This window comes from Cervus canadensis, chromosome 15, assembly GCF_019320065.1.
Source record: "Cervus canadensis isolate Bull #8, Minnesota chromosome 15, ASM1932006v1, whole genome shotgun sequence".
Taxonomy (NCBI): Eukaryota; Metazoa; Chordata; class Mammalia; order Artiodactyla; family Cervidae; genus Cervus; species Cervus canadensis.
Window position 1 is genome coordinate 57,951,723 of NC_057400.1, and position 10,481 is coordinate 57,962,203.

Here is a 10,481-nt window from a genome sequence, read left to right on the forward strand (position 1 = left end):
AGTGCAATGATTTAAATTGCTCCAGTTTTAATTACAGGATTAAGGCAATTTGGGATTAGAAACATAATACAATACACAATCAAGAGGTCATATTCCTATAGGTTTTAAATAATTTAAAACTCTTATGGCTTTAAAGAGGAGAAGTACGTGGATGTATTTGCCAACAGTGAGTAATAATGACACTGGAGAAGAATAGGAAGATGTGCGTCAAAAATAAGAAAACTCAGCTGTGCTGAGAAATTTTAAAATCTCTCTGCCTGGTAAAATGTTCAACAGTCCTGAATTCTTCCAGGTTAATAGCAGTAAGTCCAAATAAAACTTCATGTGTAAGTAGAATGTGTAATTCAGTAAAGTTCTTAGGAACCATATCTTCATTAAAAAAAAATTCTTACATTTTATATTCCTATTTCACTAGGATCATCTTAATTTCTTTATTACTGTGGGACTTGTGGGATCATCTTAATCTGAATGCTTGGAATTGATCTAAAATGCAGTCTATGGATGATAAAACCTAGACACGTGGTTGAAAACTTTAAAATTAATTAACATTCTCATCATTCAGCTGGCCTCCAAAATGACTCCATATAAATTATATTGCTGTATATAAATCGTTTGAACTTTAGCTGCCACATTTTCCATATAAACCAACAGCAGCTATAAACAGTGTGAACTGAAGCGAAAAGTGGTTTCCCTATGGAGGCAGGAAATGTGAAGTCTCTCATGATTTTTAGCCTCGTATGCTTTCATAATCAACATTTTGTCACGTTTTTAATTAAAGTGGTATCAGTGTTTAATGCAATACCCAAGCTTGTTGGCTACCGAGGCATAGACACAGACCTCACATTCCAAGGCAGCAAGCTTTTTGGTTCTCACTTGGACAGACCTCAAATTGCTGATGGGACTTGAGCATCCATGTACTGGTTCCAATGGCACTTGGACCTTTGGAAATTTTATGAACAAAAAAGCTTGGAAAAGCACTTGGTCCAACATCTGACTTCAGGCAGAAGAGTAATGAAGCTATCTGTGTAAGATAGTGATCTAGATCCCTAAAACCCAATAAAAATATAATAAAAGGCATTCATGGAATTTAAATTTTTCTAATAGTCACATTTTTAAAAGTAAAAGAAGACAAAATTAATTCTAATAGTATATCTCATTCATTCAAAATCATAATTATTTCAACAAGTAATCAATATGAAATTATTGAAATATTTTAAATTATTTTTTCATGCCAAATCTTTGAAATTTGATATGTATTTTACACATACAGCACGTCTCAATTTGTCAGTCAGTTCACTCAGTCGTGTCTGACACTTTGCAACCCCAAGGACTGCAACATGCCAGGCTTTCCTGTCCATCACCAACTCCCAGAGCTTGCTCAAACTCACGTCCACTGAGTCAGTGATGCCATCCAACCATCTCATCCTCTGTCACCCCTTTCTCCTCCTGCCTTCAATCTTTCCCAGCATCAGGGTCTTTTCCAATAAGTCAATTCTTCATATCAGGTGGCCAAAGTATTGGAGTTTCAGCTTCAGCATCAGTCCTTCCAATATTTATGACTGATTTCCTTTAGGATTGACTGGTTTGATCTCCTTGCTTTCCAAGGGACTCTCAAGAGTCTTCTCTAACACCACAGTTCAAAAGCATCAATTCTTTGGCACTCAGCTTTCTTTATGGTCCAACTTTCACATCCATACATGACTACTGGAAAAAACCATAGCTTTGACTAGATAGACCTTTGTCAGTAAAGTAATGTCTCTGCTTTTTAATATGTTGTATAGGTTGGTCATAGCTTTTCTTCCAAGGAGCAAGCGTCTTTTAAGTTCATGACTGCAATCACCATCTGCAATAATTTTGGAGCTCAAGAAAATAAAGTCTCTCAATGTTTCCACTGTTTCCCCATCTATTTGCCATGAATTGATGGGACTGGATGCCATGATCTTAGTTTTCTGAATGTTGATATTTAAGCCAGCCTTTTCACTCTCCTCTTTCACCTTCATCAAGAAGCTCTTTAGTTCTTCTTCACTTTCTGCCATAAGGGTGGTGTCATCTGCATATCTGAGGTTATTGATATTTCTTCCAGCAGTTTTGATTATAGCTTGTACTTCATCCAACCCAACATTTCACATGATGGATTCTGCTTATACGTTAAATAAGCAGGGTAACAGTATAAAGCCTTGACATACTCCTTTCCCTATTTGGAACCAGTCTGTTGTTCCATGTCCAGTTCTAAATATTGCTTCTTGACCTGCATACAAATTTCTTAGGAGGCAGATCAGATGGTCTGGTATTCCCATCTCTTTCGTAATTTTCTACAATTTGCTGTGATCCACACAGACAAAGGCTTTAGCATAGTCAGTGAAGCAGAAGTAGATGTTTTTCTCAATTTGTACCAGCCACATTTCAAATATTCAGTAGTCACATGTCTGGTAGGAGCTACTGTATTAACAGTGTAGCTCTGTGCTATCAAAGTGGGCCAGGATGGCTTTTTGGCATTGAAGGGATGAAAAGCCTGGGAAAAGGTAGCCTCTCCCTTCAGAAAGCCCTGTTTGGCCCCAGTTTTTGTTGTGCAGCCGCTAAGTCCTGTATCACTCTTTGCGACCCCATGGACTGCAACCTTCCAGGCTCCTCTGCTTCTCCCTGCTTCTCCTTTTGTCTTCAATCTTTCCCAGCATCAGAGTCTTTTCTAATGAGTTGGCTCTTTGCATCAGGTAGCCAAAGTACTGGAGCTTCAGCTTCAGCATCAGTCCTTCCAAAGAACATTCAGGGTTGACTTCCTTTAGGACTGACTAGCTTGATCTCCTTGCTGTCCAAGGGACTCTCAAGAGTGTTCTCCAGCACCACAGTTTGAAAGCGTCAATTCTTTGGCACTCACTCTTCTTTATGGTCCAGCTCTCACATCCGTACATAACTACTGGCCCTAGAGATTCAGACAAAGCAATGGAAGTTAGATTTTTACTGGTTATAGTAACAGTGCTTCCAAAAGAATTATGTGCAAGTTGTGAAATATTCATACAATGGAAGGCTATGCAATAGGAATGAAAGGCTTACAAATACATGCAACACTAAGGATGAATCATACAAATAAAACATATAGTAAAAGAAACCAGATACAAAAGTTATATAGCTATGCATCCAATTACATACACTACAAAAAAGCAGGAAAACCCAAGAAGTACAAAGTTAAGAAGTAAGGATCCTTGACAGACCACAGTGACTGGAAAAGGAGGCAGAGGAATCTTCTGGGCACTGGCTTTGTTCTATTTCTTTACCTGGTTGTGTTTCAATTTATCAAAACTCTGTTAGGAAGTACGGTGCCCGGAGTAGGCTAAAGGGGGAGAAATGAAGCAAACAACATCTGACTCCTCTTTGGAGGAGGAGGGGAAAAGAAGGCTGGGAACAAGCACATGTTGGCAATTTGCCAACAGTGTTGGTATCAGATTAGCCTCATTTTAGATGGGATTCCTGGAGAAAGAGACTCTAAGAGATGTGACTGGAAGAGGTTTACTGAGGAGAGCTGTTTGGAAGAACCCCTGTTGGAGAAGGAGGAAAGCAGATAACAGAACAGAGTGAGAAGCAACGTGAATGGAGGCCTCCTGTTGTCCTCCAGTGGAGCTTTGAAAGTGTGTTGGTCCTCCAGAGTTGTCCTGAATCAGGACTAGGGGCCCAGGCCTTTGACGGACAGTCAGTAGATACAGGTTGCACCAGGGAGGGAGCATGACCTGGAGAAAGACAGCTTTCTTAGCAGAGGGTTAGGTAATCAGCTACAAGCCAACAGCAGCCAGTGTCCCACACAGCTGAGGAAAAGAACACCTCAGCCCGGAAGAGGGCATCAAGGTAGCAAATAACAGTAGCTACTACAAGCATTGTATGAAAAGCTGTGTTTTTGCATCAGGTAACAGGAAATATCTGTCTCCCTGTGGCTTTCTATGATCATCATTCTTTTCATTATGATCTTTGGGACATCTTGTTCCTAATTATTGTTTTGGAAGGCCTCATATGAAATGAGTGTCCTTAGCCTGTTGTTTCAAGCCAGGTAATGGCAATCCCTTACATGGAAATCGTTCTGCCAAATGTCCTTGGGAAGTTCTTTACGCTTAAGCCTCCTCCTATAAATGTTTCCCTTTAGCTTTTTGCACAGCAGTTCAGATCTCTTTTTTGCCATCTACCCTCTACACATTTTCAAGCCAAAAAAAAGTTCATTTTCAGCAGTAAAACTGCAGTGTCGTTATGCAAGTTTGATGTTGGTGATGGTAAGTAGCTGGCACAAATGAAACAGCTCTAGAATTTAACTGCTTGATACTATATGCCAAAGTCTCCAGGGCCTTTAGAAAATTTGGTTTTCAGCACATCTCCAGTCTGGCTTGAATTTCCCTGGTTATGTTGATGCCAATCCTGTTTCCAAGCCATAGATTTGTTTGATTCTATTTTCTCCTTCCCAATCTATTTAGCATGTAGTTTGACTGGGATAGCAAAAATGTGTTTTTGTTTCAGTTGAAATACTTCTTTTACTTGTCCATGGTACATACCACGGACTATAACCTCAATTTTCTTCAGCCTGATATTCATTTAACTTAGTAGTGAGTCCATGCGTGTCCTAATATGTATTAATATGTTCATACCTTCCAGCATATAGGTATGAACATAAAGGAGTCCTAAATTGCTTCCCAGCTAATGATTGAAAGAACCATGAATGCTAACTTAGATCTTCTCACTGAATGTCTGAAACTTTATTTAGCAACCCTGACATGACAACCCACATTATCTTATCATATTTTAAAGGGCCTGCTTGAAATTTTCTGGTGAACAAACCTATTTTAGTAGCTATTAGAATTACCTGAATGCCATTGGGTAAACTCTCTGGTCAACCATAACACCAGGCATTGCCTGGCACAGGTCAATGGATATTATATCTTGGCAAGTTCTTTCCTTATTGTGCAGGCACATTCTAGTCAGTGGGAGGGATGTCCAAGTGTGAGACGCCAGGCCCATTGATTGCAGCATGTCACTGAGTCAGGCGGAACAGCTAGAACTGAGAGAAACAATGCAGTTAGGTCCTGGCACAAAAATAAGTAGGATCAGAAGTTCAAAGTCAACCACGAATTTGAGGCTTAGGGGAATGAGAGGTCCGGGAAGAGGGAGTCTCTGGGGGTCAAAGCAAGCTGAGGGACCAAGAGGAAGCAACCGGACTTTATGGCACATGGTAAACTCCTTTTAGCGCCTCAGCGTGATTGGCTCATTTAGTTTTGGCGTCTACAACCAGCCTTATTCCAAATTCCTCCAGTAGTTTAACCTTTTGTATAAGGAGTTACAAAGAAGAGTTACTCTGTACAATTTAAGGATATAAGAACTAATTTTTTTTTCTTTTTGCCATCACAGAGAGCTTTAAAAACTGACTAAGCTTCACAGTATCTGTCAATTAAGTAATAGCTTAAAAGAAAGTACAGCCCCCTATTGAAATAAAGTCCCATTTGGAACAGCAGCTTTTTTGTTTTTTGAGCTATAACTAGACAGCAGTTTAAGACAGAGTGCTGAGGACAACATATGGGACAAAAATCCAAATGGATGGAAGTATGAAAATAGGCCAGGAAGCTAAAATAGATGTGTACTCAATTTCTTTAGTATAAATAGCATTGTCTGTAATCTCAGGTATATGATTCAACAATTGTTAATGAAATCATTTCCGGTATTGCAAATGGAAATATCATTTGCAGCAGGTCCATGGATTCTTTTAAAAAAGTGGGAGGGTCTCTAAAAGATTTGAAAACACTTGAAACAAATTCTAGTTTTTTTTTTTTCATTTGTTTGCAATTACTTACTGTAAACAAATTTTAAAAATTTCCATTTGTTTACAGAGTCCAAATCTCCTAAAGCAAATATGAATGACCCACCTAGACAGTAGGCTTTTTGATTGCTGACGGAAGACAATCTCAGGAAGGGTGGGTACAAAATACCACAAACCTCTTGGCTTCATTACAAGCTCATGACCACCACACTCACCAGGGCACCTACAGGCCTGCCCCTGGTCTACTCCTCCCAGGATAAATCCTGTTCCCACTTACAATGAAACTTTTTCTCCCCCTCTTTAGCTCTCAGCCCCCTCATTCAGTCCTCATTCTCAACATGATACCTCACTGTCTAACTTGAATTGGTCCCATTTCCTTCCCATTCATGTTAAACTTTAATTTTACGCATCCTTTCCTCAACTCTTTCTGCCTCAAAAAAGCAATGTCTTCATTCCCTTCCAAGACCAATTCTTCCACTTGATCCTGTCTCCCTTCATCGTCTTTAGGGCCTTATTCCATCTCTCAAACCTCTCTAACATTAAGGGGGGGGGGGGGAAAGCCACCTGTTCCTGTCATCTACTGTTGCCTAATAATCACTCACAAACTTTAGTGGCTTAAAATAGACAGTCATTTACTTGCACACAAGTCTGTGGTTTGAGTAGAGCAGGGGTGCTCAGCGATCCTTGTAGCATCTTCTGGGTCAGGAAATCCCAAAATGGCGTCTACATTCATGTCTGGTGCCTCAGCTGGCTGGACATCTCCCTCTGTCCTTTTGACATTTCCACGTGGATAGTGCGGGTTTCCCGCCCAGCAGGATGGTTTCAGGTTCAGACCTCTTACACAGTAGGCTGACTTCTCCAGTGTCTAAAAGCAGAAGCTGCCAGGTCTTCTTAAAGAAGAAGCCTGGACTTGGAAGCCTGTCCAAGGACATCACATTTGTTGGTCACGAGGCCATCCCAGATTTGAGGAGAAGAGGCCACACAAGGACATGAATATTGAGAGACATAGCTCACTGGGACTCACTGTCTCCTTAGAATCAGCTTTCCTTATTCTAATATAATTTCCTTTCCAATCTTATTCTCCTCAAAGAGATAATCCTCTCTCCTTTACACTTCATCACCTCTTCCCAAAAAATAATTCTCTAGTCTTGTTTCCTCCAAGATAACAACTCTCCTTTATTGGATTCCATTTCATCACCTTAATAAAAACAAACAGCAACTTTCTGATTGTTAAATCTACATACTTCTTCTTTATCCCAGTCTTAACTGTATTTCCCTGAATCATTTGTTTCTGTTGCCCTCCTTGAAATCCTCTCCTCATCTAGTTTCTGAGATATTGTGGAGCTTCCTCCAAACTTGCTCCTTCTGATTATTTTTCTTTCTCTTCCTCCGCATAAATGTAGGAGGTTTCTGCATCACCCCTACCCCCGTGCTACCCAGTCTGTCCCTAGGTTATCACAATCCTACCCTGGTAAAATCTAGAAACCACCTTCTCTTTCCATTCCCATTGCTCCTACACAATTCAGAGCCTCATTTGCTTCTCATTAGGCAAGTGCGAGGGTCTTCTGTTTGATCTCCAACACTCCAGTTTCTGCCCCTTCTAATCCCACAAACTAGTCTAAGAGTTACCTTCCTTAAACAGAACCATCTATGTTCAAAACCTTTCCCCAGCTACTTACAGCCAATTAGGAAGGTTCAGGTTTGTCTCATGTCGCGAAACCCTGTAATTCTGGTCCCAGATCATATTTCCAAATACCATATTCCCATTCTCCAAGGATGTCTTGTGTTTTCCTGCCTCTGTATTCTTTCTTCAGAAAATTAACTCTCAACATCTTTGCCTATTGAAAAACCTCCTCATCCTTTAAGGCTAGCTTTAAAAGCTACATTTTCCACAAAGACTTTTCAGAGCAAATCACTCTACTTGCTTTATACCCGTGGAATTTTGTTTAGACATTACTTTTAGAGTATATCACATTATAAGTTATATTATTTCAGTGTTCCTCACTAGATCATAAACTCCATGAAACTAGAGACTCAATAATCTCTGTATCTAGCAGAGATGCTAAGAATTCAATATTTTTGAATTGAATTGAATAAGCATTATGAAGTAGTTACTGGCTTTCAACCTTTAGCCAAAGAGTCATGTAAAATGAGAGAGTTTCCTTCAATACATGTGATTTAATTGCCAGTTTAGAACAAAAGCAGTCATGGATAGGGTTGCTAAAATTCAGCCCCACTCCAATCACTCAGTAGTATAAATCTTAAATTAAATTCTAGAGGGACATTTTAAAAATATCTAGAAGCATTAAGTGAAGTAAGTCTGCATTTTCCCAAATTACCTAGATAATTGCCTTACTTCACCATCTTATTTTATGCTATGGCTATAAGATTTATCATTACTGAAGCTCATTAAAGTTTAATAACTCTCTGGGATATATATGACAGTGACACTGCTTTTTCACAAGCAACATGCAGATATATAAACATTTCAATTCAGTATGTCAAATAGTATGCAGATAGATCAATAGACTGGAAGAAGGGAACAATGGTAAGTGTTTCCATTGTTGTAAGGAGGACACATTTGATCACCCCCACAAAATTATACTATGTGCATGGTGAGCAGCAGTTAAGGCTCTATCTCACTTTCACAAATAGATTTATTCCTAAAATGTATAGATCAATAAATCAATTCTATTTTCCTATCTCCCTATAATTTATTTAACACTCATTTCTCATCTATCTTTGTCTAACAATTTCCAACTTTTGTACATTAGGCTGCTTAACTCTCCCATAGATTCTCTGTCAAGTAGTTAATGGTCTGGCAACAAACAATAAAAAAGTTCCTATTTTAAAGGAATCCTAGAGCAAATACTTCTGCAAACTGAGTCACTGGATGCTAATTTGTGCTTTGAAAAACAGCTTGTAAGATAGTTTGATAGTTTGAAAGGCAATGTGAAAATTAATAAAAAGTTAGAATAAAGTCTTATCCTCTAATTATTTTAGTTAAATTCTCCAAAATGATACTTTTGAACTCTGATGCTGGTGACCTGTAGCACATTAGCACCATTCATAAGTAGTTCAATTTCAGGATTCTGGTGCCAGAGAGCATAGAATGTCATAGAAAGAAAGGACAGACGGAGAATAGTTTCCTCTTTCACTCCTAGTTCAAAGCACTATTTCAAACCTGCAAGCTTTGTTATGAATACTCTTTCACATCTAATTTTCTTTCTTTTTTTTTCTATCTATTTCTATTCGCAGGGTCTTGCTCTAAGGTTTTCTTTTTGTAGTCTCTTGCTTGAATAGCATTAAAATGCATATTTCAGGTTTCAAAATGACAGATTCATCATATCTCTTCCAAACTGCTCCCAATCCAGGTGAACCAAAAATGTAGGCAGCAGGCACTATGGTGGGGAGAAGAGAGAGAGTGGCAGTCTCATGCGGCCCATTTATACTAGGCCTAAAGGTGACAGAAGTGAGTTTGCATTTTTAAACACAGCATCCGGACATTCCTTGACAGTTTCATAGTGAAACAAACATGAGAAGGAAATGGGGAGAAGAGATCATGTCACAACTCTTGCAAAGAAAGGAATGACATAGATCTACCAGCAGCAATGAGTATGAAGGAAAAGCAGGTGCCATGGGAGGACTCTTTTAGTCAAGTCAGACATGACAGAAGAGCTATTTGTATGCCAGAGACAGTCATTGGTGAAAACTTTGTGACTTTTAAGAGATCCTGCCATTGGCAGCAAAAGCAAAGAAACCACAAGGTCAATATTTTTCAATTTTCAAATATATTAGGGGTAAATATTATAAACACCCAGCTTGGAAATTAAGAGAAAAATATTGAGGAATAAATAATTTTAAAACCTTAAGAGTTAAGTATTTTTCTTTAGAGTTTGAAATAATTGTTAGCAATCTATGGAATATCCCCAAAGTTTAGTGTATTGCTAGTCAAATATCTTGTGATTTCTTGATTGTGGAAGTTGTTTATAGAAAAACAAAAGTGTTCAACATATTTGCTGATCAAGGAAATGACTAGCTGAATTTTATACCTTTGAGTGTAGAATTTATAAGTGGGAAAATGTGGCACTTAACCCAGAATCATGAAAGCAGAGTTTTATTTTCTAATCATCCATACGGCCCCCACATTTTCACAGAATTTTGCTTTGCCCAATGTACCATCACAATGAATTACATGTTCCACTCAAAAACCAACTTTTCCACCTACTCCATCCCTTCTTACCTACTCAATGATGGTGCTTCTACAGTTGTCTCCTCTATTCCGGATTATTCCCATTCATGTACAAATGAACTTCAATATGTCAAATTTAAAATAAAAATTCTTCTCTTTGAAGAAATGGCTGATTCCAGTGTAACTGTACAAGGCGAGCCTAGAATACCACGTTATGCCAGATAATAGGAAACCGTAAGATAAACAACAAATTAAACTAGCAGAGTATGGCAAAAGAATTCTGGGGACAACTGAAGAACCTCCCCTTGGGTACAAATGGCAATGATTTGAGCATCAATAAGGATAAAAACTAGTGTATTGAAATGCATTAAATGTATTTAATTCCAAGAGTTCATATTATTTTTAAAATTATTCACTGTTAGAGGATACTAGCTAAATAACTTATTTTAAAAAACTATTAAAAAGAATCAAACATTTATTCTATCTCTTCTAGACAATTTGAAC

General features: G+C 38.4%; 1 long non-coding RNA gene across 1 annotated transcript; it reads right to left on the minus strand.

Moving 5' to 3' along the window:
* Nucleotides 1–2,872: 2,872 nt before the first annotated feature.
* Nucleotides 2,873–10,172, minus strand: LOC122453983. Its single transcript, XR_006273250.1, has 3 exons — nt 10,029–10,172; nt 4,838–5,032; nt 2,873–2,920 (listed from the first exon to the last, which is right to left on the minus strand). It is a non-coding gene; the product is annotated as an uncharacterized LOC122453983 (long non-coding RNA).
* Nucleotides 10,173–10,481: the final 309 nt, after the last annotated feature.